At 47.3% G+C, this 25,977-nt stretch overlaps 46 non-coding genes and 1 pseudogene across 46 annotated transcripts; all 47 read right to left on the bottom strand.

Annotated features, from left to right (window-relative positions):
* Positions 1-58: 58 nt before the first annotated feature.
* Positions 59-176, bottom strand: LOC125606511. The gene has a single exon (XR_007337816.1). It is a non-coding gene; the product is annotated as a 5S ribosomal RNA (ribosomal RNA).
* Positions 177-558: 382 nt separating this feature from the next.
* Positions 559-675, bottom strand: LOC125606517 (annotated as a pseudogene).
* Positions 676-3,233: 2,558 nt separating this feature from the next.
* Positions 3,234-3,351, bottom strand: LOC125606509. Its single transcript, XR_007337814.1, has one exon. It is a non-coding gene; the product is annotated as a 5S ribosomal RNA (ribosomal RNA).
* Positions 3,352-3,735: 384 nt separating this feature from the next.
* LOC125606556 lies at positions 3,736-3,854 on the bottom strand. Its single transcript, XR_007337859.1, has one exon. It is a non-coding gene; the product is annotated as a 5S ribosomal RNA (ribosomal RNA).
* Positions 3,855-4,240: 386 nt separating this feature from the next.
* On the bottom strand, positions 4,241-4,359 carry LOC125606555. Its single transcript, XR_007337858.1, has one exon. It is a non-coding gene; the product is annotated as a 5S ribosomal RNA (ribosomal RNA).
* Positions 4,360-4,744: 385 nt separating this feature from the next.
* LOC125606554 lies at positions 4,745-4,863 on the bottom strand. The gene has a single exon (XR_007337857.1). It is a non-coding gene; the product is annotated as a 5S ribosomal RNA (ribosomal RNA).
* Positions 4,864-5,247: 384 nt separating this feature from the next.
* Positions 5,248-5,366, bottom strand: LOC125606553. The gene has a single exon (XR_007337856.1). It is a non-coding gene; the product is annotated as a 5S ribosomal RNA (ribosomal RNA).
* A 386-nt stretch (positions 5,367-5,752) lies between these two features.
* On the bottom strand, positions 5,753-5,871 carry LOC125606552. Its single transcript, XR_007337855.1, has one exon. It is a non-coding gene; the product is annotated as a 5S ribosomal RNA (ribosomal RNA).
* A 386-nt stretch (positions 5,872-6,257) lies between these two features.
* LOC125606551 lies at positions 6,258-6,376 on the bottom strand. The gene has a single exon (XR_007337854.1). It is a non-coding gene; the product is annotated as a 5S ribosomal RNA (ribosomal RNA).
* Positions 6,377-6,761: 385 nt separating this feature from the next.
* Positions 6,762-6,880, bottom strand: LOC125606550. Its single transcript, XR_007337853.1, has one exon. It is a non-coding gene; the product is annotated as a 5S ribosomal RNA (ribosomal RNA).
* A 386-nt stretch (positions 6,881-7,266) lies between these two features.
* Positions 7,267-7,385, bottom strand: LOC125606549. The gene has a single exon (XR_007337852.1). It is a non-coding gene; the product is annotated as a 5S ribosomal RNA (ribosomal RNA).
* A 385-nt stretch (positions 7,386-7,770) lies between these two features.
* On the bottom strand, positions 7,771-7,889 carry LOC125606548. The gene has a single exon (XR_007337851.1). It is a non-coding gene; the product is annotated as a 5S ribosomal RNA (ribosomal RNA).
* A 385-nt stretch (positions 7,890-8,274) lies between these two features.
* Positions 8,275-8,393, bottom strand: LOC125606546. The gene has a single exon (XR_007337849.1). It is a non-coding gene; the product is annotated as a 5S ribosomal RNA (ribosomal RNA).
* Positions 8,394-8,779: 386 nt separating this feature from the next.
* LOC125606545 lies at positions 8,780-8,898 on the bottom strand. Its single transcript, XR_007337848.1, has one exon. It is a non-coding gene; the product is annotated as a 5S ribosomal RNA (ribosomal RNA).
* Positions 8,899-9,284: 386 nt separating this feature from the next.
* LOC125606544 lies at positions 9,285-9,403 on the bottom strand. The gene has a single exon (XR_007337847.1). It is a non-coding gene; the product is annotated as a 5S ribosomal RNA (ribosomal RNA).
* Positions 9,404-9,789: 386 nt separating this feature from the next.
* On the bottom strand, positions 9,790-9,908 carry LOC125606543. The gene has a single exon (XR_007337846.1). It is a non-coding gene; the product is annotated as a 5S ribosomal RNA (ribosomal RNA).
* Positions 9,909-10,293: 385 nt separating this feature from the next.
* Positions 10,294-10,412, bottom strand: LOC125606542. The gene has a single exon (XR_007337845.1). It is a non-coding gene; the product is annotated as a 5S ribosomal RNA (ribosomal RNA).
* A 386-nt stretch (positions 10,413-10,798) lies between these two features.
* Positions 10,799-10,917, bottom strand: LOC125606541. Its single transcript, XR_007337844.1, has one exon. It is a non-coding gene; the product is annotated as a 5S ribosomal RNA (ribosomal RNA).
* Positions 10,918-11,303: 386 nt separating this feature from the next.
* Positions 11,304-11,422, bottom strand: LOC125606540. The gene has a single exon (XR_007337843.1). It is a non-coding gene; the product is annotated as a 5S ribosomal RNA (ribosomal RNA).
* A 385-nt stretch (positions 11,423-11,807) lies between these two features.
* On the bottom strand, positions 11,808-11,926 carry LOC125606539. The gene has a single exon (XR_007337842.1). It is a non-coding gene; the product is annotated as a 5S ribosomal RNA (ribosomal RNA).
* A 386-nt stretch (positions 11,927-12,312) lies between these two features.
* On the bottom strand, positions 12,313-12,431 carry LOC125606538. The gene has a single exon (XR_007337841.1). It is a non-coding gene; the product is annotated as a 5S ribosomal RNA (ribosomal RNA).
* Positions 12,432-12,817: 386 nt separating this feature from the next.
* Positions 12,818-12,936, bottom strand: LOC125606537. Its single transcript, XR_007337840.1, has one exon. It is a non-coding gene; the product is annotated as a 5S ribosomal RNA (ribosomal RNA).
* A 386-nt stretch (positions 12,937-13,322) lies between these two features.
* LOC125606535 lies at positions 13,323-13,441 on the bottom strand. The gene has a single exon (XR_007337838.1). It is a non-coding gene; the product is annotated as a 5S ribosomal RNA (ribosomal RNA).
* Positions 13,442-13,827: 386 nt separating this feature from the next.
* Positions 13,828-13,946, bottom strand: LOC125606534. The gene has a single exon (XR_007337837.1). It is a non-coding gene; the product is annotated as a 5S ribosomal RNA (ribosomal RNA).
* A 386-nt stretch (positions 13,947-14,332) lies between these two features.
* On the bottom strand, positions 14,333-14,451 carry LOC125606533. Its single transcript, XR_007337836.1, has one exon. It is a non-coding gene; the product is annotated as a 5S ribosomal RNA (ribosomal RNA).
* Positions 14,452-14,836: 385 nt separating this feature from the next.
* Positions 14,837-14,955, bottom strand: LOC125606532. Its single transcript, XR_007337835.1, has one exon. It is a non-coding gene; the product is annotated as a 5S ribosomal RNA (ribosomal RNA).
* A 386-nt stretch (positions 14,956-15,341) lies between these two features.
* LOC125606531 lies at positions 15,342-15,460 on the bottom strand. The gene has a single exon (XR_007337834.1). It is a non-coding gene; the product is annotated as a 5S ribosomal RNA (ribosomal RNA).
* A 386-nt stretch (positions 15,461-15,846) lies between these two features.
* LOC125606530 lies at positions 15,847-15,965 on the bottom strand. Its single transcript, XR_007337833.1, has one exon. It is a non-coding gene; the product is annotated as a 5S ribosomal RNA (ribosomal RNA).
* A 385-nt stretch (positions 15,966-16,350) lies between these two features.
* Positions 16,351-16,469, bottom strand: LOC125606529. Its single transcript, XR_007337832.1, has one exon. It is a non-coding gene; the product is annotated as a 5S ribosomal RNA (ribosomal RNA).
* Positions 16,470-16,854: 385 nt separating this feature from the next.
* LOC125606528 lies at positions 16,855-16,973 on the bottom strand. The gene has a single exon (XR_007337831.1). It is a non-coding gene; the product is annotated as a 5S ribosomal RNA (ribosomal RNA).
* Positions 16,974-17,359: 386 nt separating this feature from the next.
* Positions 17,360-17,478, bottom strand: LOC125606527. Its single transcript, XR_007337830.1, has one exon. It is a non-coding gene; the product is annotated as a 5S ribosomal RNA (ribosomal RNA).
* Positions 17,479-17,863: 385 nt separating this feature from the next.
* LOC125606526 lies at positions 17,864-17,982 on the bottom strand. Its single transcript, XR_007337829.1, has one exon. It is a non-coding gene; the product is annotated as a 5S ribosomal RNA (ribosomal RNA).
* Positions 17,983-18,368: 386 nt separating this feature from the next.
* LOC125606524 lies at positions 18,369-18,487 on the bottom strand. Its single transcript, XR_007337827.1, has one exon. It is a non-coding gene; the product is annotated as a 5S ribosomal RNA (ribosomal RNA).
* A 386-nt stretch (positions 18,488-18,873) lies between these two features.
* Positions 18,874-18,992, bottom strand: LOC125606523. Its single transcript, XR_007337826.1, has one exon. It is a non-coding gene; the product is annotated as a 5S ribosomal RNA (ribosomal RNA).
* Positions 18,993-19,378: 386 nt separating this feature from the next.
* LOC125606522 lies at positions 19,379-19,497 on the bottom strand. The gene has a single exon (XR_007337825.1). It is a non-coding gene; the product is annotated as a 5S ribosomal RNA (ribosomal RNA).
* Positions 19,498-19,883: 386 nt separating this feature from the next.
* Positions 19,884-20,002, bottom strand: LOC125606521. The gene has a single exon (XR_007337823.1). It is a non-coding gene; the product is annotated as a 5S ribosomal RNA (ribosomal RNA).
* A 386-nt stretch (positions 20,003-20,388) lies between these two features.
* LOC125606520 lies at positions 20,389-20,507 on the bottom strand. The gene has a single exon (XR_007337822.1). It is a non-coding gene; the product is annotated as a 5S ribosomal RNA (ribosomal RNA).
* Positions 20,508-20,893: 386 nt separating this feature from the next.
* LOC125606519 lies at positions 20,894-21,012 on the bottom strand. Its single transcript, XR_007337821.1, has one exon. It is a non-coding gene; the product is annotated as a 5S ribosomal RNA (ribosomal RNA).
* A 385-nt stretch (positions 21,013-21,397) lies between these two features.
* Positions 21,398-21,516, bottom strand: LOC125606514. Its single transcript, XR_007337819.1, has one exon. It is a non-coding gene; the product is annotated as a 5S ribosomal RNA (ribosomal RNA).
* Positions 21,517-21,901: 385 nt separating this feature from the next.
* On the bottom strand, positions 21,902-22,020 carry LOC125606503. The gene has a single exon (XR_007337808.1). It is a non-coding gene; the product is annotated as a 5S ribosomal RNA (ribosomal RNA).
* Positions 22,021-22,406: 386 nt separating this feature from the next.
* On the bottom strand, positions 22,407-22,525 carry LOC125606492. Its single transcript, XR_007337797.1, has one exon. It is a non-coding gene; the product is annotated as a 5S ribosomal RNA (ribosomal RNA).
* A 386-nt stretch (positions 22,526-22,911) lies between these two features.
* On the bottom strand, positions 22,912-23,030 carry LOC125606481. Its single transcript, XR_007337786.1, has one exon. It is a non-coding gene; the product is annotated as a 5S ribosomal RNA (ribosomal RNA).
* Positions 23,031-23,416: 386 nt separating this feature from the next.
* Positions 23,417-23,535, bottom strand: LOC125606558. Its single transcript, XR_007337861.1, has one exon. It is a non-coding gene; the product is annotated as a 5S ribosomal RNA (ribosomal RNA).
* A 387-nt stretch (positions 23,536-23,922) lies between these two features.
* Positions 23,923-24,041, bottom strand: LOC125606547. Its single transcript, XR_007337850.1, has one exon. It is a non-coding gene; the product is annotated as a 5S ribosomal RNA (ribosomal RNA).
* A 386-nt stretch (positions 24,042-24,427) lies between these two features.
* Positions 24,428-24,546, bottom strand: LOC125606536. Its single transcript, XR_007337839.1, has one exon. It is a non-coding gene; the product is annotated as a 5S ribosomal RNA (ribosomal RNA).
* Positions 24,547-24,931: 385 nt separating this feature from the next.
* LOC125606525 lies at positions 24,932-25,050 on the bottom strand. Its single transcript, XR_007337828.1, has one exon. It is a non-coding gene; the product is annotated as a 5S ribosomal RNA (ribosomal RNA).
* Positions 25,051-25,434: 384 nt separating this feature from the next.
* On the bottom strand, positions 25,435-25,553 carry LOC125606475. Its single transcript, XR_007337780.1, has one exon. It is a non-coding gene; the product is annotated as a 5S ribosomal RNA (ribosomal RNA).
* Between the last annotated feature and the right edge of the window lie 424 nt (positions 25,554-25,977).

The raw sequence follows: 25,977 nt of genomic DNA, 5'->3' as shown, positions 1-25,977 counted from the left end.
CAACTTGTTTAGACTTGTTTTAGGATGCAAAAAAAAAAAAAAAATTAAAAAATAAAAAGGGGTGCAACACGAGGACTTCCGGGAGGTCACCCATCCTAGTACTACTCTCGCCCAAGCACGCTTAACTGCGGAGTTCTGATGGGATCCGGTGCATTAGTGCTGGTATGATCGCACCTCGTCAGTACATCACTCTCGTTTCTACATACCCTTTTCGCGGCCAATCCAAGTGTGAGGCCGTGGGACCCACATGATTTTTTCCGTTTTGTTTCGATCGAAAAAGTGCGTCGAGGTTAATGGCGTTCAGAAAGCATCAAAACACACCTGAGAATCCGCTTTCGATCTTTTTTACGTGCCAAAACTTTCCGCAGCCCGTTTGAGGGTCAAAACGGCTGAATTTGAATTTGCCCGAAAAAATTGGCCCCGCCTTCACCCCATTATGGTTTCTGGGGATTCCGAAATGGTGCTATGGGCGACGTAGTTCCTCACGGTTCAAAAGTTATGAGGTTTCAAGTTTAGACTTGTTTTAGGATGCAAAAAAAAAAAAAATAAAAATAAAAAAGGGCGCAACACGAGGACTTTCCGGGAGGTCACCCCCTAGTACTACTCTCGCCCAAGCACGCTTAACTGCGGAGTTCTGAGGGATCCGGTGCATTAGTGCTGTGTATGATCGCACCCGTCAGTACATCACTCTCGTTTACTATACCCTTTTCGCGGCCAATCCAAGTGTGAGGCCATGGGATCCACATGATTTTCTTGCCGTTTGTTTTCGATCGAAAAAGTGCATCGAGGTTAATGGCGTTCAGAAAGCATCAAAAACACCCTGAGAATCCGCTTTCGATCTTTTTACGTGCCAAAACTTTCCGCAGCCCGTTTGAGGGTCAAAACGGCTGAATTTGAGCCCGAAAAATTGGCACCGCCTATTCACCGCCCATTATGGTTTCTGGGGCTTTCCGAAATGGTGCTATGGGCGACGTAGTCCTCACGGTTCAAAAGTTATGAGGTTTCCAAGTTTAGACTTGTTTTAGGATGCAAAAAAAAAAAAATTAAAAAATAAAAAAGGGGGTGCAACACGAGGACTTCCCGGGAGGTCACCCATCCTATCCTCGTACTACTCGCCCCAGCACGCTTTTGCGGAGTTCTGATGGGGATCCGGTGCATTAGTGCTATGATCTGCACCCGTCAGTACATCACTCTCTGTTTTCCCATACCTTTTTGTCGGGCCATCCAAGTGTGAGGCCGTGGGACCCACATGATTTTCTTGCCCTTTTGTTTTTTTGCGTTTTTTTGCGATCGCCCGTGCGTGGCCGGTTAATGGCGTTCAGGGCCCCAAACCACCCTGAGAATCCGCTTTCGATTTTTACGTGCCAAACCCTTTGCCCGTTTTGAGGGTCAAAACGGTGAATTTGCCCGAAAATTGGCGCCTATTCACCGCCCTTATGTTTCTGGGGCTTTCCACTTTGCTCTTGCGTGCGCGAGTGTTTCGGTTCAAAAGTTGTGAGATATTCCCCATTCCTTGTGGGGCGCAAAAAAAAACTTTTCGCGGGCCACGAGCCCTTCCTGGGCCCAAGTTCCGGTTACCGTTCTGAGGTTCCCGTTTGCTGTTTACATGCCGCACTTGCACCAACAACCCAACACCCCTCCATTTTACCCCTTTCCCCTGGTAGTGCCCCACCCGTGCCCTTCCGGCGCCCCCCTTTTTTCCCCCCAGGGGTTTCCGGGACCCTCTGACTCCCTCTGACCCTCGTCCGCTTTCATAGTTATGGTTCGGTTTGATGGGTTGGATGCCAAAAAAACCGCTGCCCCCTGCCGGATCCGCACCACCACACCCCCCGTACCACTTCCCCTAGCCCTTTCCGAAGACTTGACGTCCTACCCCTTCTTTGAGGAATCCAAGTGTCAGCACGGCCCTGGGGAACCCTCCCTTGAGTTTTAAAAGGGGTGCGTTTTTGTTTCTGCCTTCTTCTCCTCTTCCTTGCCACCACCTCGCGTTGCATCGAGTATTTTAATCTGGGTTTTTAGATAATTGATCCAAACCAAACACAAAACCCCAAACTACCCCCTGAGCCTCGGCCAATCCTTGTTGACGCCGCAGGCCCAACCTTCCGACCTTTCCTCCTTCCCTGTGCGAGGTTTGTCGGGCTCCAAAACCCCGGATCTGAATTGTGCCGCCCCCGTCCCACCCTCCCCTGCTCTCCTGAGCCCGACCTTCTTCCCCGACCCACCCATTTGGTTTCGGGGCTTTCGAAATGGTGCTATGGCACGACGTAGTTCCTCACGGTTCAAAAGTATGAGGTTTCCAGTTTAGCTTGTTTTAGGTGCCAAAAAAAAAAAAAAAAAAAAATAAAAACCATTCCCCCCCCGGGGCCCCCCCCGGACTCTGCACCCCGGGACCTCCCTCGCTTTCCAGCGCGTGCATCACACCCCTTCGTTCTGACGGCCTTCCGGAGGTCTAGCTGAATGGGGCTCCGGTGCTAGTGTTGGTCACAAGTGCATCGCCCCCATGCCATCCCCAAGCACCAAAAACACAAGAATCACTTCACCCAAGACTTCCAGTTCTTCCCACCTTTTCCGTCGGCCCCTCAGTGTGCCGGCTGGGCTCCGCTTTCTCTGCGTTTGTTTTTTCGCTCGCCCCCGTGCCCGCGGGTCAAACCTCGAAGTTCCGCCCAAAAACTCACACCGCCCAACCCGAACCCATTTCGGTTTTCGGGCCACCAATTTTCCGCTGCCCACCAACCCACCACCCACTATCCTTACCGCCCCCCAGCACCCCCCCTTGTTCTATTCGCAAATGAACGACCGGTCCCATTAGTAAAAGGTATGACCCCGCCCCGACACACCCTGCGCCAAAAAAAACCAAAATACACCCCTTTTTCCGGGCCACCGCCCACCGTCACCCCATTATCACCGCCCTCTGGTCCTCTCAGTGCGAAATTTCCCCGCCTAACCGGCGTGTCAATATGCCACCCCCAGGATAGGAATCGCGCAGGTTCGCCGTTCACAATTGATTGAGGCCGGGAGAGCCCAAAACACGGTTTCGAATCCTGTTTTCGTTTTTGCTAACAAAAACGCACCAGAATTAAACGGCTGAATTTAGCCCGAAAAATTGGCACCGCCTATCACCACCATGGTTTCAGGGGATTTCCGAAATGGTGCTATGGGCGACGTAGTTCCTCACGGTTCAAAGTTATGAGGTTTCCAAGTTTAGGATAAAAAAAAAAAAAATAAAAAATAAAGGGGTGCAACACGAGGACTTCCCCGAGGTCACCCATCCTAGTACTACTCTCGCCCAAGCACGCTTAACTGCGGAGTTCTGATGGGATCCGGTGCATTAGTGCTGGTATGATCGCACCCGTCAGTACATCACTCTCGTTTCTACATACCCTTTTCGCGGCCAATCCAAGTGTGAGGCCATGGGATCCACATGATTTTCTTGCCGTTTTTTTTCGATCGAAAAAGTGCGTCGAGGTTAATGGCGTTCAGAAAGCATCAAAAACACCCTGAGAATCCGCTTTCGATCTTTTTTACGTGCCAAAACTTTCCGCAGCCCGTTTGAGGGTCAAAACGGCTGAATTTGAGCCCGAAAAATTGGCACCGCCTATTCACCGCCCATTATGGTTTCTGGGGCTTTCCGAAATGGTGCTATGGGCGACGTAGTTCCTCACGGTTCAAAAGTTATGAGGTTTCCAAGTTTAGACTTGTTTTAGGATGCAAAAAAAAAAAAATTAAAAATAAAAAGGGGTGCAACACGAGGACTTCCCGGGAGGTCACCCATCCTAGTACTACTCTCGCCCAAGCACGCTTAACTGCGGAGTTCTGATGGGATCCGGTGCATTAGTGCTGGTATGATCGCACCCGTCAGTACATCACTCTCGTTTCTACATACCCTTTTCGCGGCCAATCCAAGTGTGAGGCCGTGGGACCCACATGATTTTCTTGCCGTTTTGTTTCGATCGAAAAAGTGCGTCGAGGTTAATGGCGTTCAGAAAGCATCAAAAACACCCTGAGAATCCGCTTTCGATCTTTTTTACGTGCCAAAACTTTCCGCAGCCCGTTTGAGGGTCAAAACGGCTGAATTTGAGCCCGAAAAATTGGCACCGCCTATTCACCGCCCATTATGGTTTCTGGGGCTTTCCGAAATGGTGCTATGGGCGACGTAGTTCCTCACGGTTCAAAAGTTATGAGGTTTCCAAGTTTAGACTTGTTTTAGGATGCAAAAAAAAAAAAAATTAAAAAATAAAAAGGGGTGCAACACGAGGACTTCCCGGGAGGTCACCCATCCTAGTACTACTCTCGCCCAAGCACGCTTAACTGCGGAGTTCTGATGGGATCCGGTGCATTAGTGCTGGTATGATCGCACCCGTCAGTACATCACTCTCGTTTCTACATACCCTTTTCGCGGCCAATCCAAGTGTGAGGCCATGGGACCCACATGATTTTCTTGCCGTTTTGTTTCGATCGAAAAAGTGCATCGAGATAAATGGCGTTCAGAAAGCATCAAAAACACCCTGAGAATCCGCTTTCGATCTTTTTTACGTGCCAAAACTTTCCGCAGCCCGTTTGAGGGTCAAAACGGCTGAATTTGAGCCCGAAAAATTGGCACCGCCTATTCACCGCCCATTATGGTTTCTGGGGCTTTCCGAAATGGTGCTATGGGCGACGTAGTTCCTCACGGTTCAAAAGTTATGAGGTTTCCAAGTTTAGACTTGTTTTAGGATGCAAAAAAAAAAAAATTAAAAAATAAAAAGGGGTGCAACACGAGGACTTCCCGGGAGGTCACCCATCCTAGTACTACTCTCGCCCAAGCACGCTTAACTGCGGAGTTCTGATGGGATCCGGTGCATTAGTGCTGGTATGATCGCACCCGTCAGTACATCACTCTCGTTTCTACATACCCTTTTCGCGGCCAATCCAAGTGTGAGGCCATGGGACCCACATGATTTTCTTGCCGTTTTTTTCGATCGAAAAAGTGCGTCGAGGTTAATGGCGTTCAGAAAACATCAAAAACACCCTGAGAATCCGCTTTCGATCTTTTTTACGTGCCAAAACTTTCCGCAGCCCGTTTGAGGGTCAAAACGGCTGAATTTGAGCCCGAAAAATTGGCACCGCCTATTCACCGCCCATTATGGTTTCTGGGGCTTTCCGAAATGGTGCTATGGGCGACGTAGTTCCTCACGGTTCAAAAGTTATGAGGTTTCCAAGTTTAGACTTGTTTTAGGATGCAAAAAAAAAAAAATTAAAAAATAAAAAGGGGTGCAACACGAGGACTTCCCGGGAGGTCACCCATCCTAGTACTACTCTCGCCCAAGCACGCTTAACTGCGGAGTTCTGATGGGATCCGGTGCATTAGTGCTGGTATGATCGCACCCGTCAGTACATCACTCTCGTTTCTACATACCCTTTTCGCGGCCAATCCAAGTGTGAGGCCATGGGATCCACATGATTTTCTTGCCGTTTTTTTTCGATCGAAAAAGTGCGTCGAGGTTAATGGCGTTCAGAAAGCATCAAAAACACCCTGAGAATCCGCTTTCGATCTTTTTTACGTGCCAAAACTTTCCGCAGCCCGTTTGAGGGTCAAAACGGCTGAATTTGAGCCCGAAAAATTGGCACCGCCTATTCACCGCCCATTATGGTTTCTGGGGCTTTCCGAAATGGTGCTATGGGCGACGTAGTTCCTCACGGTTCAAAAGTTATGAGGTTTCCAAGTTTAGACTTGTTTTAGGATGCAAAAAAAAAAAAAATTAAAAAATAAAAAGGGGTGCAACACGAGGACTTCCCGGGAGGTCACCCATCCTAGTACTACTCTCGCCCAAGCACGCTTAACTGCGGAGTTCTGATGGGATCCGGTGCATTAGTGCTGGTATGATCGCACCCGTCAGTACATCACTCTCGTTTCTACATACCCTTTTCGCGGCCAATCCAAGTGTGAGGCCATGGGACCCACATGATTTTCTTGCCGTTTTGTTTCGATCGAAAAAGTGCGTCGAGGTTAATGGCGTTCAGAAAGCATCAAAAACACCCTGAGAATCCGCTTTCGATCTTTTTTACGTGCCAAAACTTTCCGCAGCCCGTTTGAGGGTCAAAACGGCTGAATTTGAGCCCGAAAAATTGGCACCGCCTATTCACCGCCCATTATGGTTTCTGGGGCTTTCCGAAATGGTGCTATGGGCGACGTAGTTCCTCACGGTTCAAAAGTTATGAGGTTTCCAAGTTTAGACTTGTTTTAGGATGCAAAAAAAAAAAAAATTAAAAAATAAAAAGGGGTGCAACACGAGGACTTCCCGGGAGGTCACCCATCCTAGTACTACTCTCGCCCAAGCACGCTTAACTGCGGAGTTCTGATGGGATCCGGTGCATTAGTGCTGGTATGATCGCACCCGTCAGTACATCACTCTCGTTTCTACATACCCTTTTCGCGGCCAATCCAAGTGTGAGGCCATGGGACCCACATGATTTTCTTGCCGTTTTGTTTCGATCGAAAAAGTGCGTCGAGGTTAATGGCGTTCAGAAAGCATCAAAAACACCCTGAGAATCCGCTTTCGATCTTTTTTACGTGCCAAAACTTTCCGCAGCCCGTTTGAGGGTCAAAACGGCTGAATTTGAGCCCGAAAAATTGGCACCGCCTATTCACCGCCCATTATGGTTTCTGGGGCTTTCCGAAATGGTGCTATGGGCGACGTAGTTCCTCACGGTTCAAAAGTTATGAGGTTTCCAAGTTTAGACTTGTTTTAGGATGCAAAAAAAAAAAAATTAAAAAATAAAAAGGGGTGCAACACGAGGACTTCCCGGGAGGTCACCCATCCTAGTACTACTCTCGCCCAAGCACGCTTAACTGCGGAGTTCTGATGGGATCCGGTGCATTAGTGCTGGTATGATCGCACCCGTCAGTACATCACTCTCGTTTCTACATACCCTTTTCGCGGCCAATCCAAGTGTGAGGCCATGGGACCCACATGATTTTCTTGCCGTTTTGTTTCGATCGAAAAAGTGCGTCGAGGTTAATGGCGTTCAGAAAGCATCAAAAACACCCTGAGAATCCGCTTTCGATCTTTTTTACGTGCCAAAACTTTCCGCAGCCCGTTTGAGGGTCAAAACGGCTGAATTTGAGCCCGAAAAATTGGCACCGCCTATTCACCGCCCATTATGGTTTCTGGGGCTTTCCGAAATGGTGCTATGGGCGACGTAGTTCCTCACGGTTCAAAAGTTATGAGGTTTCCAAGTTTAGACTTGTTTTAGGATGCAAAAAAAAAAAAAATTAAAAAATAAAAAGGGGTGCAACACGAGGACTTCCCGGGAGGTCACCCATCCTAGTACTACTCTCGCCCAAGCACGCTTAACTGCGGAGTTCTGATGGGATCCGGTGCATTAGTGCTGGTATGATCGCACCCGTCAGTACATCACTCTCGTTTCTACATACCCTTTTCGCGGCCAATCCAAGTGTGAGGCCATGGGACCCACATGATTTTCTTGCCGTTTTGTTTCGATCGAAAAAGTGCATCGAGATAAATGGCGTTCAGAAAGCATCAAAAACACCCTGAGAATCCGCTTTCGATCTTTTTTACGTGCCAAAACTTTCCGCAGCCCGTTTGAGGGTCAAAACGGCTGAATTTGAGCCCGAAAAATTGGCACCGCCTATTCACCGCCCATTATGGTTTCTGGGGCTTTCCGAAATGGTGCTATGGGCGACGTAGTTCCTCACGGTTCAAAAGTTATGAGGTTTCCAAGTTTAGACTTGTTTTAGGATGCAAAAAAAAAAAAATTAAAAAATAAAAAGGGGTGCAACACGAGGACTTCCCGGGAGGTCACCCATCCTAGTACTACTCTCGCCCAAGCACGCTTAACTGCGGAGTTCTGATGGGATCCGGTGCATTAGTGCTGGTATGATCGCACCCGTCAGTACATCACTCTCGTTTCTACATACCCTTTTCGCGGCCAATCCAAGTGTGAGGCCATGGGATCCACATGATTTTCTTGCCGTTTTTTTCGATCGAAAAAGTGCGTCGAGGTTAATGGCGTTCAGAAAGCATCAAAAACACCCTGAGAATCCGCTTTCGATCTTTTTTACGTGCCAAAACTTTCCGCAGCCCGTTTGAGGGTCAAAACGGCTGAATTTGAGCCCGAAAAATTGGCACCGCCTATTCACCGCCCATTATGGTTTCTGGGGCTTTCCGAAATGGTGCTATGGGCGACGTAGTTCCTCACGGTTCAAAAGTTATGAGGTTTCCAAGTTTAGACTTGTTTTAGGATGCAAAAAAAAAAAAAATTAAAAAATAAAAAGGGGTGCAACACGAGGACTTCCCGGGAGGTCACCCATCCTAGTACTACTCTCGCCCAAGCACGCTTAACTGCGGAGTTCTGATGGGATCCGGTGCATTAGTGCTGGTATGATCGCACCCGTCAGTACATCACTCTCGTTTCTACATACCCTTTTCGCGGCCAATCCAAGTGTGAGGCCATGGGATCCACATGATTTTCTTGCCGTTTTTTTTCGATCGAAAAAGTGCGTCGAGGTTAATGGCGTTCAGAAAGCATCAAAAACACCCTGAGAATCCGCTTTCGATCTTTTTTACGTGCCAAAACTTTCCGCAGCCCGTTTGAGGGTCAAAACGGCTGAATTTGAGCCCGAAAAATTGGCACCGCCTATTCACCGCCCATTATGGTTTCTGGGGCTTTCCGAAATGGTGCTATGGGCGACGTAGTTCCTCACGGTTCAAAAGTTATGAGGTTTCCAAGTTTAGACTTGTTTTAGGATGCAAAAAAAAAAAAAATTAAAAAATAAAAAGGGGTGCAACACGAGGACTTCCCGGGAGGTCACCCATCCTAGTACTACTCTCGCCCAAGCACGCTTAACTGCGGAGTTCTGATGGGATCCGGTGCATTAGTGCTGGTATGATCGCACCCGTCAGTACATCACTCTCGTTTCTACATACCCTTTTCGCGGCCAATCCAAGTGTGAGGCCATGGGACCCACATGATTTTCTTGCCGTTTTGTTTCGATCGAAAAAGTGCATCGAGATTAATGGCGTTCAGAAAGCATCAAAAACACCCTGAGAATCCGCTTTCGATCTTTTTTACGTGCCAAAACTTTCCGCAGCCCGTTTGAGGGTCAAAACGGCTGAATTTGAGCCCGAAAAATTGGCACCGCCTATTCACCGCCCATTATGGTTTCTGGGGCTTTCCGAAATGGTGCTATGGGCGACGTAGTTCCTCACGGTTCAAAAGTTATGAGGTTTCCAAGTTTAGACTTGTTTTAGGATGCAAAAAAAAAAAAAATTAAAAAATAAAAAGGGGTGCAACACGAGGACTTCCCGGGAGGTCACCCATCCTAGTACTACTCTCGCCCAAGCACGCTTAACTGCGGAGTTCTGATGGGATCCGGTGCATTAGTGCTGGTATGATCGCACCCGTCAGTACATCACTCTCGTTTCTACATACCCTTTTCGCGGCCAATCCAAGTGTGAGGCCATGGGACCCACATGATTTTCTTGCCGTTTTGTTTCGATCGAAAAAGTGCATCGAGGTTAATGGCGTTCAGAAAGCATCAAAAACACCCTGAGAATCCGCTTTCGATCTTTTTTACGTGCCAAAACTTTCCGCAGCCCGTTTGAGGGTCAAAACGGCTGAATTTGAGCCCGAAAAATTGGCACCGCCTATTCACCGCCCATTATGGTTTCTGGGGCTTTCCGAAATGGTGCTATGGGCGACGTAGTTCCTCACGGTTCAAAAGTTATGAGGTTTCCAAGTTTAGACTTGTTTTAGGATGCAAAAAAAAAAAAAATTAAAAAATAAAAAGGGGTGCAACACGAGGACTTCCCGGGAGGTCACCCATCCTAGTACTACTCTCGCCCAAGCACGCTTAACTGCGGAGTTCTGATGGGATCCGGTGCATTAGTGCTGGTATGATCGCACCCGTCAGTACATCACTCTCGTTTCTACATACCCTTTTCGCGGCCAATCCAAGTGTGAGGCCATGGGACCCACATGATTTTCTTGCCGTTTTGTTTCGATCGAAAAAGTGCGTCGAGGTTAATGGCGTTCAGAAAGCATCAAAAACACCCTGAGAATCCGCTTTCGATCTTTTTTACGTGCCAAAACTTTCCGCAGCCCGTTTGAGGGTCAAAACGGCTGAATTTGAGCCCGAAAAATTGGCACCGCCTATTCACCGCCCATTATGGTTTCTGGGGCTTTCCGAAATGGTGCTATGGGCGACGTAGTTCCTCACGGTTCAAAAGTTATGAGGTTTCCAAGTTTAGACTTGTTTTAGGATGCAAAAAAAAAAAAATTAAAAAATAAAAAGGGGTGCAACACGAGGACTTCCCGGGAGGTCACCCATCCTAGTACTACTCTCGCCCAAGCACGCTTAACTGCGGAGTTCTGATGGGATCCGGTGCATTAGTGCTGGTATGATCGCACCCGTCAGTACATCACTCTCGTTTCTACATACCCTTTTCGCGGCCAATCCAAGTGTGAGGCCATGGGATCCACATGATTTTCTTGCCGTTTTTTTTCGATCGAAAAAGTGCGTCGAGGTTAATGGCGTTCAGAAAACATCAAAAACACCCTGAGAATCCGCTTTCGATCTTTTTTACGTGCCAAAACTTTCCGCAGCCCGTTTGAGGGTCAAAACGGCTGAATTTGAGCCCGAAAAATTGGCACCGCCTATTCACCGCCCATTATGGTTTCTGGGGCTTTCCGAAATGGTGCTATGGGCGACGTAGTTCCTCACGGTTCAAAAGTTATGAGGTTTCCAAGTTTAGACTTGTTTTAGGATGCAAAAAAAAAAAAAATTAAAAAATAAAAAGGGGTGCAACACGAGGACTTCCCGGGAGGTCACCCATCCTAGTACTACTCTCGCCCAAGCACGCTTAACTGCGGAGTTCTGATGGGATCCGGTGCATTAGTGCTGGTATGATCGCACCCGTCAGTACATCACTCTCGTTTCTACATACCCTTTTCGCGGCCAATCCAAGTGTGAGGCCATGGGACCCACATGATTTTCTTGCCGTTTTGTTTCGATCGAAAAAGTGCGTCGAGGTTAATGGCGTTCAGAAAGCATCAAAAACACCCTGAGAATCCGCTTTCGATCTTTTTTACGTGCCAAAACTTTCCGCAGCCCGTTTGAGGGTCAAAACGGCTGAATTTGAGCCCGAAAAATTGGCACCGCCTATTCACCGCCCATTATGGTTTCTGGGGCTTTCCGAAATGGTGCTATGGGCGACGTAGTTCCTCACGGTTCAAAAGTTATGAGGTTTCCAAGTTTAGACTTGTTTTAGGATGCAAAAAAAAAAAAAATTAAAAAATAAAAAGGGGTGCAACACGAGGACTTCCCGGGAGGTCACCCATCCTAGTACTACTCTCGCCCAAGCACGCTTAACTGCGGAGTTCTGATGGGATCCGGTGCATTAGTGCTGGTATGATCGCACCCGTCAGTACATCACTCTCGTTTCTACATACCCTTTTCGCGGCCAATCCAAGTGTGAGGCCATGGGACCCACATGATTTTCTTGCCGTTTTGTTTCGATCGAAAAAGTGCGTCGAGATAAATGGCGTTCAGAAAGCATCAAAAACACCCTGAGAATCCGCTTTCGATCTTTTTTACGTGCCAAAACTTTCCGCAGCCCGTTTGAGGGTCAAAACGGCTGAATTTGAGCCCGAAAAATTGGCACCGCCTATTCACCGCCCATTATGGTTTCTGGGGCTTTCCGAAATGGTGCTATGGGCGACGTAGTTCCTCACGGTTCAAAAGTTATGAGGTTTCCAAGTTTAGACTTGTTTTAGGATGCAAAAAAAAAAAAATTAAAAAATAAAAAGGGGTGCAACACGAGGACTTCCCGGGAGGTCACCCATCCTAGTACTACTCTCGCCCAAGCACGCTTAACTGCGGAGTTCTGATGGGATCCGGTGCATTAGTGCTGGTATGATCGCACCCGTCAGTACATCACTCTCGTTTCTACATACCCTTTTCGCGGCCAATCCAAGTGTGAGGCCATGGGACCCACATGATTTTCTTGCCGTTTTGTTTCGATCGAAAAAGTGCATCGAGGTTAATGGCGTTCAGAAAGCATCAAAAACACCCTGAGAATCCGCTTTCGATCTTTTTTACGTGCCAAAACTTTCCGCAGCCCGTTTGAGGGTCAAAACGGCTGAATTTGAGCCCGAAAAATTGGCACCGCCTATTCACCGCCCATTATGGTTTCTGGGGCTTTCCGAAATGGTGCTATGGGCGACGTAGTTCCTCACGGTTCAAAAGTTATGAGGTTTCCAAGTTTAGACTTGTTTTAGGATGCAAAAAAAAAAAAAATTAAAAAATAAAAAGGGGTGCAACACGAGGACTTCCCGGGAGGTCACCCATCCTAGTACTACTCTCGCCCAAGCACGCTTAACTGCGGAGTTCTGATGGGATCCGGTGCATTAGTGCTGGTATGATCGCACCCGTCAGTACATCACTCTCGTTTCTACATACCCTTTTCGCGGCCAATCCAAGTGTGAGGCCATGGGACCCACATGATTTTCTTGCCGTTTTGTTTCGATCGAAAAAGTGCGTCGAGGTTAATGGCGTTCAGAAAGCATCAAAAACACCCTGAGAATCCGCTTTCGATCTTTTTTACGTGCCAAAACTTTCCGCAGCCCGTTTGAGGGTCAAAACGGCTGAATTTGAGCCCGAAAAATTGGCACCGCCTATTCACCGCCCATTATGGTTTCTGGGGCTTTCCGAAATGGTGCTATGGGCGACGTAGTTCCTCACGGTTCAAAAGTTATGAGGTTTCCAAGTTTAGACTTGTTTTAGGATGCAAAAAAAAAAAAAATTAAAAAATAAAAAGGGGTGCAACACGAGGACTTCCCGGGAGGTCACCCATCCTAGTACTACTCTCGCCCAAGCACGCTTAACTGCGGAGTTCTGATGGGATCCGGTGCATTAGTGCTGGTATGATCGCACCCGTCAGTACATCACTCTCGTTTCTACATACCCTTTTCGCGGCCAATCCAAGTGTGAGGCCATGGGATCCACATGATTTTCTTGCCGTTTTTTTTCGATCGAAAAAGTGCGTCGAGGTTAATGGCGTTCAGAAAGCATCAAAAACACCCTGAGAATCCGCTTTCGATCTTTTTTACGTGCCAAAACTTTCCGCAGCCCGTTTGAGGGTCAAAACGGCTGAATTTGAGCCCGAAAAATTGGCACCGCCTATTCACCGCCCATTATGGTTTCTGGGGCTTTCCGAAATGGTGCTATGGGCGACGTAGTTCCTCACGGTTCAAAAGTTATGAGGTTTCCAAGTTTAGACTTGTTTTAGGATGCAAAAAAAAAAAAAATTAAAAAATAAAAAGGGGTGCAACACGAGGACTTCCCGGGAGGTCACCCATCCTAGTACTACTCTCGCCCAAGCACGCTTAACTGCGGAGTTCTGATGGGATCCGGTGCATTAGTGCTGGTATGATCGCACCCGTCAGTACATCACTCTCGTTTCTACATACCCTTTTCGCGGCCAATCCAAGTGTGAGGCCATGGGATCCACATGATTTTCTTGCCGTTTTTTTTCGATCGAAAAAGTGCGTCGAGGTTAATGGCGTTCAGAAAGCATCAAAAACACCCTGAGAATCCGCTTTCGATCTTTTTTACGTGCCAAAACTTTCCGCAGCCCGTTTGAGGGTCAAAACGGCTGAATTTGAGCCCGAAAAATTGGCACCGCCTATTCACCGCCCATTATGGTTTCTGGGGCTTTCCGAAATGGTGCTATGGGCGACGTAGTTCCTCACGGTTCAAAAGTTATGAGGTTTCCAAGTTTAGACTTGTTTTAGGATGCAAAAAAAAAAAAAATTAAAAAATAAAAAGGGGTGCAACACGAGGACTTCCCGGGAGGTCACCCATCCTAGTACTACTCTCGCCCAAGCACGCTTAACTGCGGAGTTCTGATGGGATCCGGTGCATTAGTGCTGGTATGATCGCACCCGTCAGTACATCACTCTCGTTTCTACATACCCTTTTCGCGGCCAATCCAAGTGTGAGGCCATGGGACCCACATGATTTTCTTGCCGTTTTGTTTCGATCGAAAAAGTGCGTCGAGGTTAATGGCGTTCAGAAAGCATCAAAAACACCCTGAGAATCCGCTTTCGATCTTTTTTACGTGCCAAAACTTTCCGCAGCCCGTTTGAGGGTCAAAACGGCTGAATTTGAGCCCGAAAAATTGGCACCGCCTATTCACCGCCCATTATGGTTTCTGGGGCTTTCCGAAATGGTGCTATGGGCGACGTAGTTCCTCACGGTTCAAAAGTTATGAGGTTTCCAAGTTTAGACTTGTTTTAGGATGCAAAAAAAAAAAAAATTAAAAAATAAAAAGGGGTGCAACACGAGGACTTCCCGGGAGGTCACCCATCCTAGTACTACTCTCGCCCAAGCACGCTTAACTGCGGAGTTCTGATGGGATCCGGTGCATTAGTGCTGGTATGATCGCACCCGTCAGTACATCACTCTCGTTTCTACATACCCTTTTCGCGGCCAATCCAAGTGTGAGGCCATGGGATCCACATGATTTTCTTGCCGTTTTTTTCGATCGAAAAAGTGCGTCGAGGTTAATGGCGTTCAGAAAGCATCAAAAACACCCTGAGAATCCGCTTTCGATCTTTTTTACGTGCCAAAACTTTCCGCAGCCCGTTTGAGGGTCAAAACGGCTGAATTTGAGCCCGAAAAATTGGCACCGCCTATTCACCGCCCATTATGGTTTCTGGGGCTTTCCGAAATGGTGCTATGGGCGACGTAGTTCCTCACGGTTCAAAAGTTATGAGGTTTCCAAGTTTAGACTTGTTTTAGGATGCAAAAAAAAAAAAAATTAAAAAATAAAAAGGGGTGCAACACGAGGACTTCCCGGGAGGTCACCCATCCTAGTACTACTCTCGCCCAAGCACGCTTAACTGCGGAGTTCTGATGGGATCCGGTGCATTAGTGCTGGTATGATCGCACCCGTCAGTACATCACTCTCGTTTCTACATACCCTTTTCGCGGCCAATCCAAGTGTGAGGCCATGGGACCCACATGATTTTCTTGCCGTTTTGTTTCGATCGAAAAAGTGCATCGAGATAAATGGCGTTCAGAAAGCATCAAAAACACCCTGAGAATCCGCTTTCGATCTTTTTTACGTGCCAAAACTTTCCGCAGCCCGTTTGAGGGTCAAAACGGCTGAATTTGAGCCCGAAAAATTGGCACCGCCTATTCACCGCCCATTATGGTTTCTGGGGCTTTCCGAAATGGTGCTATGGGCGACGTAGTTCCTCACGGTTCAAAAGTTATGAGGTTTCCAAGTTTAGACTTGTTTTAGGATGCAAAAAAAAAAAAAATTAAAAAATAAAAAGGGGTGCAACACGAGGACTTCCCGGGAGGTCACCCATCCTAGTACTACTCTCGCCCAAGCACGCTTAACTGCGGAGTTCTGATGGGATCCGGTGCATTAGTGCTGGTATGATCGCACCCGTCAGTACATCACTCTCGTTTCTACATACCCTTTTCGCGGCCAATCCAAGTGTGAGGCCATGGGACCCACATGATTTTCTTGCCGTTTTGTTTCGATCGAAAAAGTGCATCGAGATAAATGGCGTTCAGAAAGCATCAAAAACACCCTGAGAATCCGCTTTCGATCTTTTTTACGTGCCAAAACTTTCCGCAGCCCGTTTGAGGGTCAAAACGGCTGAATTTGAGCCCGAAAAATTGGCACCGCCTATTCACCGCCCATTATGGTTTCTGGGGCTTTCCGAAATGGTGCTATGGGCGACGTAGTTCCTCACGGTTCAAAAGTTATGAGGTTTCCAAGTTTAGACTTGTTTTAGGATGCAAAAAAAAAAAAAATTAAAAAATAAAAAGGGGTGCAACACGAGGACTTCCCGGGAGGTCACCCATCCTAGTACTACTCTCGCCCAAGCACGCTTAACTGCGGAGTTCTGATGGGATCCGGTGCATTAGTGCTGGTATGATCGCACCCGTCAGTACATCACTCTCGTTTCTACATACCCTTTTCGCGGCCAATCCAAGTGTGAGGCCATGGGATCCACATGATTTTCTTGCCGTTTTTTTTCGATCGAAAAAGTGCGTCGAGGTTAATGGCGTTCAGAAAGCATCAAAAACACCCTGAGAATCCGCTTTCGATCTTTTTTACGTGCCAAAACTTTCCGCAGCCCGTTTGAGGGTCAAAACGGCTGAATTTGAGCCCGAAAAATTGGCACCGCCTATTCACCGCCCATTATGGTTTCTGGGGCTTTCCGAAATGGTGCTATGGGCGACGTAGTTCCTCACGGTTCAAAAGTTATGAGGTTTCCAAGTTTAGACTTGTTTTAGGATGCAAAAAAAAAAAAATTAAAAAATAAAAAGGGGTGCAACACGAGGACTTCCCGGGAGGTCACCCATCCTAGTACTACTCTCGCCCAAGCACGCTTAACTGCGGAGTTCTGATGGGATCCGGTGCATTAGTGCTGGTATGATCGCACCCGTCAGTACATCACTCTCGTTTCTACATACCCTTTTCGCGGCCAATCCAAGTGTGAGGCCATGGGACCCACATGATTTTCTTGCCGTTTTGTTTCGATCGAAAAAGTGCATCGAGGTAAATGGCGTTCAGAAAGCATCAAAAACACCCTGAGAATCCGCTTTCGATCTTTTTTACGTGCCAAAACTTTCCGCAGCCCGTTTGAGGGTCAAAACGGCTGAATTTGAGCCCGAAAAATTGGCACCGCCTATTCACCGCCCATTATGGTTTCTGGGGCTTTCCGAAATGGTGCTATGGGCGACGTAGTTCCTCACGGTTCAAAAGTTATGAGGTTTCCAAGTTTAGACTTGTTTTAGGATGCAAAAAAAAAAAAATTAAAAAATAAAAAGGGGTGCAACACGAGGACTTCCCGGGAGGTCACCCATCCTAGTACTACTCTCGCCCAAGCACGCTTAACTGCGGAGTTCTGATGGGATCCGGTGCATTAGTGCTGGTATGATCGCACCCGTCAGTACATCACTCTCGTTTCTACATACCCTTTTCGCGGCCAATCCAAGTGTGAGGCCATGGGACCCACATGATTTTCTTGCCGTTTTGTTTCGATCGAAAAAGTGCGTCGAGGTTAATGGCGTTCAGAAAGCATCAAAAACACCCTGAGAATCCGCTTTCGATCTTTTTTACGTGCCAAAACTTTCCGCAGCCCGTTTGAGGGTCAAAACGGCTGAATTTGAGCCCGAAAAATTGGCACCGCCTATTCACCGCCCATTATGGTTTCTGGGGCTTTCCGAAATGGTGCTATGGGCGACGTAGTTCCTCACGGTTCAAAAGTTATGAGGTTTCCAAGTTTAGACTTGTTTTAGGATGCAAAAAAAAAAAAAATTAAAAAATAAAAAGGGGTGCAACACGAGGACTTCCCGGGAGGTCACCCATCCTAGTACTACTCTCGCCCAAGCACGCTTAACTGCGGAGTTCTGATGGGATCCGGTGCATTAGTGCTGGTATGATCGCACCCGTCAGTACATCACTCTCGTTTCTACATACCCTTTTCGCGGCCAATCCAAGTGTGAGGCCATGGGATCCACATGATTTTCTTGCCGTTTTTTTTCGATCGAAAAAGTGCGTCGAGGTTAATGGCGTTCAGAAAGCATCAAAAACACCCTGAGAATCCGCTTTCGATCTTTTTTACGTGCCAAAACTTTCCGCAGCCCGTTTGAGGGTCAAAACGGCTGAATTTGAGCCCGAAAAATTGGCACCGCCTATTCACCGCCCATTATGGTTTCTGGGGCTTTCCGAAATGGTGCTATGGGCGACGTAGTTCCTCACGGTTCAAAAGTTATGAGGTTTCCAAGTTTAGACTTGTTTTAGGATGCAAAAAAAAAAAAATTAAAAAATAAAAAGGGGTGCAACACGAGGACTTCCCGGGAGGTCACCCATCCTAGTACTACTCTCGCCCAAGCACGCTTAACTGCGGAGTTCTGATGGGATCCGGTGCATTAGTGCTGGTATGATCGCACCCGTCAGTACATCACTCTCGTTTCTACATACCCTTTTCGCGGCCAATCCAAGTGTGAGGCCATGGGACCCACATGATTTTCTTGCCGTTTTGTTTCGATCGAAAAAGTGCGTCGAGGTAAATGGCGTTCAGAAAGCATCAAAAACACCCTGAGAATCCGCTTTCGATCTTTTTTACGTGCCAAAACTTTCCGCAGCCCGTTTGAGGGTCAAAACGGCTGAATTTGAGCCCGAAAAATTGGCACCGCCTATTCACCGCCCATTATGGTTTCTGGGGCTTTCCGAAATGGTGCTATGGGCGACGTAGTTCCTCACGGTTCAAAAGTTATGAGGTTTCCAAGTTTAGACTTGTTTTAGGATGCAAAAAAAAAAAAAATTAAAAAATAAAAAGGGGTGCAACACGAGGACTTCCCGGGAGGTCACCCATCCTAGTACTACTCTCGCCCAAGCACGCTTAACTGCGGAGTTCTGATGGGATCCGGTGCATTAGTGCTGGTATGATCGCACCCGTCAGTACATCACTCTCGTTTCTACATACCCTTTTCGCGGCCAATCCAAGTGTGAGGCCATGGGATCCACATGATTTTCTTGCCGTTTTTTTTCGATCGAAAAAGTGCGTCGAGGTTAATGGCGTTCAGAAAACATCAAAAACACCCTGAGAATCCGCTTTCGATCTTTTTTACGTGCCAAAACTTTCCGCAGCCCGTTTGAGGGTCAAAACGGCTGAATTTGAGCCCGAAAAATTGGCACCGCCTATTCACCGCCCATTATGGTTTCTGGGGCTTTCCGAAATGGTGCTATGGGCGACGTAGTTCCTCACGGTTCAAAAGTTATGAGGTTTCCAAGTTTAGACTTGTTTTAGGATGCAAAAAAAAAAAAAATTAAAAAATAAAAAGGGGTGCAACACGAGGACTTCCCGGGAGGTCACCCATCCTAGTACTACTCTCGCCCAAGCACGCTTAACTGCGGAGTTCTGATGGGATCCGGTGCATTAGTGCTGGTATGATCGCACCCGTCAGTACATCACTCTCGTTTCTACATACCCTTTTCGCGGCCAATCCAAGTGTGAGGCCATGGGACCCACATGATTTTCTTGCCGTTTTGTTTCGATCGAAAAAGTGCGTCGAGGTTAATGGCGTTCAGAAAGCATCAAAAACACCCTGAGAATCCGCTTTCGATCTTTTTTACGTGCCAAAACTTTCCGCAGCCCGTTTGAGGGTCAAAACGGCTGAATTTGAGCCCGAAAAATTGGCACCGCCTATTCACCGCCCATTATGGTTTCTGGGGCTTTCCGAAATGGTGCTATGGGCGACGTAGTTCCTCACGGTTCAAAAGTTATGAGGTTTCCAAGTTTAGACTTGTTTTAGGATGCAAAAAAAAAAAAAATTAAAAAATAAAAAGGGGTGCAACACGAGGACTTCCCGGGAGGTCACCCATCCTAGTACTACTCTCGCCCAAGCACGCTTAACTGCGGAGTTCTGATGGGATCCGGTGCATTAGTGCTGGTATGATCGCACCCGTCAGTACATCACTCTCGTTTCTACATACCCTTTTCGCGGCCAATCCAAGTGTGAGGCCATGGGACCCACATGATTTTCTTGCCGTTTTGTTTCGATCGAAAAAGTGCATCGAGGTTAATGGCGTTCAGAAAGCATCAAAAACACCCTGAGAATCCGCTTTCGATCTTTTTTACGTGCCAAAACTTTCCGCAGCCCGTTTGAGGGTCAAAACGGCTGAATTTGAGCCCGAAAAATTGGCACCGCCTATTCACCGCCCATTATGGTTTCTGGGGCTTTCCGAAATGGTGCTATGGGCGACGTAGTTCCTCACGGTTCAAAAGTTATGAGGTTTCCAAGTTTAGACTTGTTTTAGGATGCAAAAAAAAAAAAAATTAAAAAATAAAAAGGGGTGCAACACGAGGACTTCCCGGGAGGTCACCCATCCTAGTACTACTCTCGCCCAAGCACGCTTAACTGCGGAGTTCTGATGGGATCCGGTGCATTAGTGCTGGTATGATCGCACCCGTCAGTACATCACTCTCGTTTCTACATACCCTTTTCGCGGCCAATCCAAGTGTGAGGCCATGGGACCCACATGATTTTCTTGCCGTTTTGTTTCGATCGAAAAAGTGCATCGAGGTTAATGGCGTTCAGAAAGCATCAAAAACACCCTGAGAATCCGCTTTCGATCTTTTTTACGTGCCAAAACTTTCCGCAGCCCGTTTGAGGGTCAAAACGGCTGAATTTGAGCCCGAAAAATTGGCACCGCCTATTCACCGCCCATTATGGTTTCTGGGGCTTTCCGAAATGGTGCTATGGGCGACGTAGTTCCTCACGGTTCAAAAGTTATGAGGTTTCCAAGTTTAGACTTGTTTTAGGATGCAAAAAAAAAAAAAATTAAAAAATAAAAAGGGGTGCAACACGAGGACTTCCCGGGAGGTCACCCATCCTAGTACTACTCTCGCCCAAGCACGCTTAACTGCGGAGTTCTGATGGGATCCGGTGCATTAGTGCTGGTATGATCGCACCCGTCAGTACATCACTCTCGTTTCTACATACCCTTTTCGCGGCCAATCCAAGTGTGAGGCCATGGGACCCACATGATTTTCTTGCCGTTTTGTTTCGATCGAAAAAGTGCGTCGAGGTAAATGGCGTTCAGAAAGCATCAAAAACACCCTGAGAATCCGCTTTCGATCTTTTTTACGTGCCAAAACTTTCCGCAGCCCGTTTGAGGGTCAAAACGGCTGAATTTGAGCCCGAAAAATTGGCACCGCCTATTCACCGCCCATTATGGTTTCTGGGGCTTTCCGAAATGGTGCTATGGGCGACGTAGTTCCTCACGGTTCAAAAGTTATGAGGTTTCCAAGTTTAGACTTGTTTTAGGATGCAAAAAAAAAAAAAATTAAAAAATAAAAAGGGGTGCAACACGAGGACTTCCCGGGAGGTCACCCATCCTAGTACTACTCTCGCCCAAGCACGCTTAACTGCGGAGTTCTGATGGGATCCGGTGCATTAGTGCTGGTATGATCGCACCCGTCAGTACATCACTCTCGTTTCTACATACCCTTTTCGCGGCCAATCCAAGTGTGAGGCCATGGGACCCACATGATTTTCTTGCCGTTTTGTTTCGATCGAAAAAGTGCGTCGAGGTTAATGGCGTTCAGAAAGCATCAAAAACACCCTGAGAATCCGCTTTCGATCTTTTTTACGTGCCAAAACTTTCCGCAGCCCGTTTGAGGGTCAAAACGGCTGAATTTGAGCCCGAAAAATTGGCACCGCCTATTCACCGCCCATTATGGTTTCTGGGGCTTTCCGAAATGGTGCTATGGGCGACGTAGTTCCTCACGGTTCAAAAGTTATGAGGTTTCCAAGTTTAGACTTGTTTTAGGATGCAAAAAAAAAAAAATTAAAAAATAAAAAGGGGTGCAACACGAGGACTTCCCGGGAGGTCACCCATCCTAGTACTACTCTCGCCCAAGCACGCTTAACTGCGGAGTTCTGATGGGATCCGGTGCATTAGTGCTGGTATGATCGCACCCGTCAGTACATCACTCTCGTTTCTACATACCCTTTTCGCGGCCAATCCAAGTGTGAGGCCATGGGATCCACATGATTTTCTTGCCGTTTTTTTTCGATCGAAAAAGTGCGTCGAGGTTAATGGCGTTCAGAAAGCATCAAAAACACCCTGAGAATCCGCTTTCGATCTTTTTTACGTGCCAAAACTTTCCGCAGCCCGTTTGAGGGTCAAAACGGCTGAATTTGAGCCCGAAAAATTGGCACCGCCTATTCACCGCCCATTATGGTTTCTGGGGCTTTCCGAAATGGTGCTATGGGCGACGTAGTTCCTCACGGTTCAAAAGTTATGAGGTTTCCAAGTTTAGACTTGTTTTAGGATGCAAAAAAAAAAAAATTAAAAAATAAAAAGGGGTGCAACACGAGGACTTCCCGGGAGGTCACCCATCCTAGTACTACTCTCGCCCAAGCACGCTTAACTGCGGAGTTCTGATGGGATCCGGTGCATTAGTGCTGGTATGATCGCACCCGTCAGTACATCACTCTCGTTTCTACATACCCTTTTCGCGGCCAATCCAAGTGTGAGGCCATGGGATCCACATGATTTTCTTGCCGTTTTTTTTCGATCGAAAAAGTGCGTCGAGGTTAATGGCGTTCAGAAAGCATCAAAAACACCCTGAGAATCCGCTTTCGATCTTTTTTACGTGCCAAAACTTTCCGCAGCCCGTTTGAGGGTCAAAACGGCTGAATTTGAGCCCGAAAAATTGGCACCGCCTATTCACCGCCCATTATGGTTTCTGGGGCTTTCCGAAATGGTGCTATGGGCGACGTAGTTCCTCACGGTTCAAAAGTTATGAGGTTTCCAAGTTTAGACTTGTTTTAGGATGCAAAAAAAAAAAAAAATTAAAAATAAAAAGGGGTGCAACACGAGGACTTCCCGGGAGGTCACCCATCCTAGTACTACTCTCGCCCAAGCACGCTTAACTGCGGAGTTCTGATGGGATCCGGTGCATTAGTGCTGGTATGATCGCACCCGTCAGTACATCACTCTCGTTTCTACATACCCTTTTCGCGGCCAATCCAAGTGTGAGGCCGTGGGACCCACATGATTTTCTTGCCGTTTTGTTTCGATCGAAAAAGTGCGTCGAGGTTAATGGCGTTCAGAAAGCATCAAAAACACCCTGAGAATCCGCTTTCGATCTTTTTTACGTGCCAAAACTTTCCGCAGCCCGTTTGAGGGTCAAAACGGCTGAATTTGAGCCCGAAAAATTGGCACCGCCTATTCACCGCCCATTATGGTTTCTGGGGCTTTCCGAAATGGTGCTATGGGCGACGTAGTTCCTCACGGTTCAAAAGTTATGAGGTTTCCAAGTTTAGACTTGTTTTAGGATGCAAAAAAAAAAAAAATTAAAAAATAAAAAGGGGTGCAACACGAGGACTTCCCGGGAGGTCACCCATCCTAGTACTACTCTCGCCCAAGCACGCTTAACTGCGGAGTTCTGATGGGATCCGGTGCATTAGTGCTGGTATGATCGCACCCGTCAGTACATCACTCTCGTTTCTACATACCCTTTTCGCGGCCAATCCAAGTGTGAGGCCATGGGACCCACATGATTTTCTTGCCGTTTTGTTTCGATCGAAAAAGTGCGTCGAGGTTAATGGCGTTCAGAAAGCATCAAAAACACCCTGAGAATCCGCTTTCGATCTTTTTTACGTGCCAAAACTTTCCGCAGCCCGTTTGAGGGTCAAAACGGCTGAATTTGAGCCCGAAAAATTGGCACCGCCTATTCACCGCCCATTATGGTTTCTGGGGCTTTCCGAAATGGTGCTATGGGCGACGTAGTTCCTCACGGTTCAAAAGTTATGAGGTTTCCAAGTTTAGACTTGTTTTAGGATGCAAAAAAAAAAAAAATTAAAAAATAAAAAGGGGTGCAACACGAGGACTTCCCGGGAGGTCACCCATCCTAGTACTACTCTCGCCCAAGCACGCTTAACTGCGGAGTTCTGATGGGATCCGGTGCATTAGTGCTGGTATGATCGCACCCGTCAGTACATCACTCTCGTTTCTACATACCCTTTTCGCGGCCAATCCAAGTGTGAGGCCGTGGGACCCACATGATTTTCTTGCCGTTTTTTTTCGATCGAAAAAGTGCGTCGAGGTTAATGGCGTTCAGAAAGCATCAAAAACACCCTGAGAATCCGCTTTCGATCTTTTTTACGTGCCAAAACTTTCCGCAGCCCGTTTGAGGGTCAAAACGGCTGAATTTGAGCCCGAAAAATTGGCACCGCCTATTCACCGCCCATTATGGTTTCTGGGGCTTTCCGAAATGGTGCTATGGGCGACGTAGTTCCTCACGGTTCAAAAGTTATGAGGTTTCCAAGTTTAGACTTGTTTTAGGATGCAAAAAAAAAAAAAAATTAAAAAATAAAAAGGGGTGCAACACGAGGACTTCCCGGGAGGTCACCCATCCTAGTACTACTCTCGCCCAAGCACGCTTAACTGCGGAGTTCTGATGGGATCCGGTGCATTAGTGCTGGTATGATCGCACCCGTCAGTACATCACTCTCGTTTCTACATACCCTTTTCGCGGCCAATCCAAGTGTGAGGCCATGGGACCCACATGATTTTCTTGCCGTTTTGTTTCGATCGAAAAAGTGCGTCGAGGTTAATGGCGTTCAGAAAGCATCAAAAACACCCTGAGAATCCGCTTTCGATCTTTTTTACGTGCCAAAACTTTCCGCAGCCCGTTTGAGGGTCAAAACGGCTGAATTTGAGCCCGAAAAATTGGCACCGCCTATTCACCGCCCATTATGGTTTCTGGGGCTTTCCGAAATGGTGCTATGGGCGACGTAGTTCCTCACGGTTCAAAAGTTATGAGGTTTCCAAGTTTAGACTTGTTTTAGGATGCAAAAAAAAAAAAAATTAAAAAATAAAAAGGGGTGCAACACGAGGACTTCCCGGGAGGTCACCCATCCTAGTACTACTCTCGCCCAAGCACGCTTAACTGCGGAGTTCTGATGGGATCCGGTGCATTAGTGCTGGTATGATCGCACCCGTCAGTACATCACTCTCGTTTCTACATACCCTTTTCGCGGCCAATCCAAGTGTGAGGCCATGGGACCCACATGATTTTCTTGCCGTTTTGTTTCGATCGAAAAAGTGCGTCGAGGTTAATGGCGTTCAGAAAGCATCAAAAACACCCTGAGAATCCGCTTTCGATCTTTTTTACGTGCCAAAACTTTCCGCAGCCCGTTTGAGGGTCAAAACGGCTGAATTTGAGCCCGAAAAATTGGCACCGCCTATTCACCGCCCATTATGGTTTCTGGGGCTTTCCGAAATGGTGCTATGGGCGACGTAGTTCCTCACGGTTCAAAAGTTATGAGGTTTCCAAGTTTAGACTTGTTTTAGGATGCAAAAAAAAAAAAATTAAAAAATAAAAAGGGGTGCAACACGAGGACTTCCCGGGAGGTCACCCATCCTAGTACTACTCTCGCCCAAGCACGCTTAACTGCGGAGTTCTGATGGGATCCGGTGCATTAGTGCTGGTATGATCGCACCCGTCAGTACATCACTCTCGTTTCTACATACCCTTTTTGCGGCCAATCCAAGTGTGAGGCCGTGGGACCCACATGATTTTCTTGCCGTTTTTTTTCGATCGAAAAAGTGCGTCGAGGTTAATGGCGTTCAGAAAGCATCAAAAACACCTGAGAATCCGCTTTCGATCTTTTTTACGTGCCAAAACTTTCCGCAGCCCGTTTGAGGGTCAAAACGGCTGAATTTGAGCCCGAAAAATGGCACCGCCTATTCACCGCCCATTATGGTTCTGGGGCTTTCCGAAATGGTGCTATGGGCGACGTAGTTCCTCACGGTTCAAAAGTTATGAGGTTTCCAAGTTTAGACTTGTTTTAGGATGCAAAAAAAAAAAAAAATTAAAAAATAAAAAGGGGTGCAACACGAGGACTTCCCGGGAGGTCACCCATCCTAGTACTACTCTCGCCCAAGCACGCTTAACTGCGGAGTTCTGATGGGATCCGGTGCATTAGTGCTGGTATGATCGCACCCGTCAGTACATCACTCTCGTTTCTACATACCCTTTCGCGGCCAATCCAAGTGTGAGGCCATGGGACCCACATGATTTTCTTGCGTTTTTTTTTTTTCGATCGAAAAAGTGCGTCGAGGTTAATGGCGTTCAGAAAGCATCAAAAACACCCTGAGAATCCGCTTTCGATCTTTTTTTACGTGCCAAAACTTTCCGCAGCCCGTTTGAGGGTCAAAACGGCTGAATTTGAGCCCGAAAAATTGGCACCGCCTATTCACCGCCCATTATGGTTTCTGGGGCTTCCGAAATGGTGCTATGGGCGACGTAGTTCCTCACGGTTCAAAAGTTATGAGGTTTCCAAGTTTAGACTTGTTTTAGGATGCAAAAAAAAAAAAAAAATTAAAAAATAAAAAGGGGTGCAACCCGAGGACTTCCCGGGAGGTCACC

The sequence above is a fragment of the Brassica napus genome, unplaced genomic scaffold, assembly GCF_020379485.1.
Source record: "Brassica napus cultivar Da-Ae unplaced genomic scaffold, Da-Ae ScsIHWf_897;HRSCAF=1271, whole genome shotgun sequence".
NCBI classification, from domain to species: Eukaryota; Viridiplantae; Streptophyta; class Magnoliopsida; order Brassicales; family Brassicaceae; genus Brassica; species Brassica napus.
This window is presented reverse-complemented; position numbering and strand designations above follow the sequence as displayed.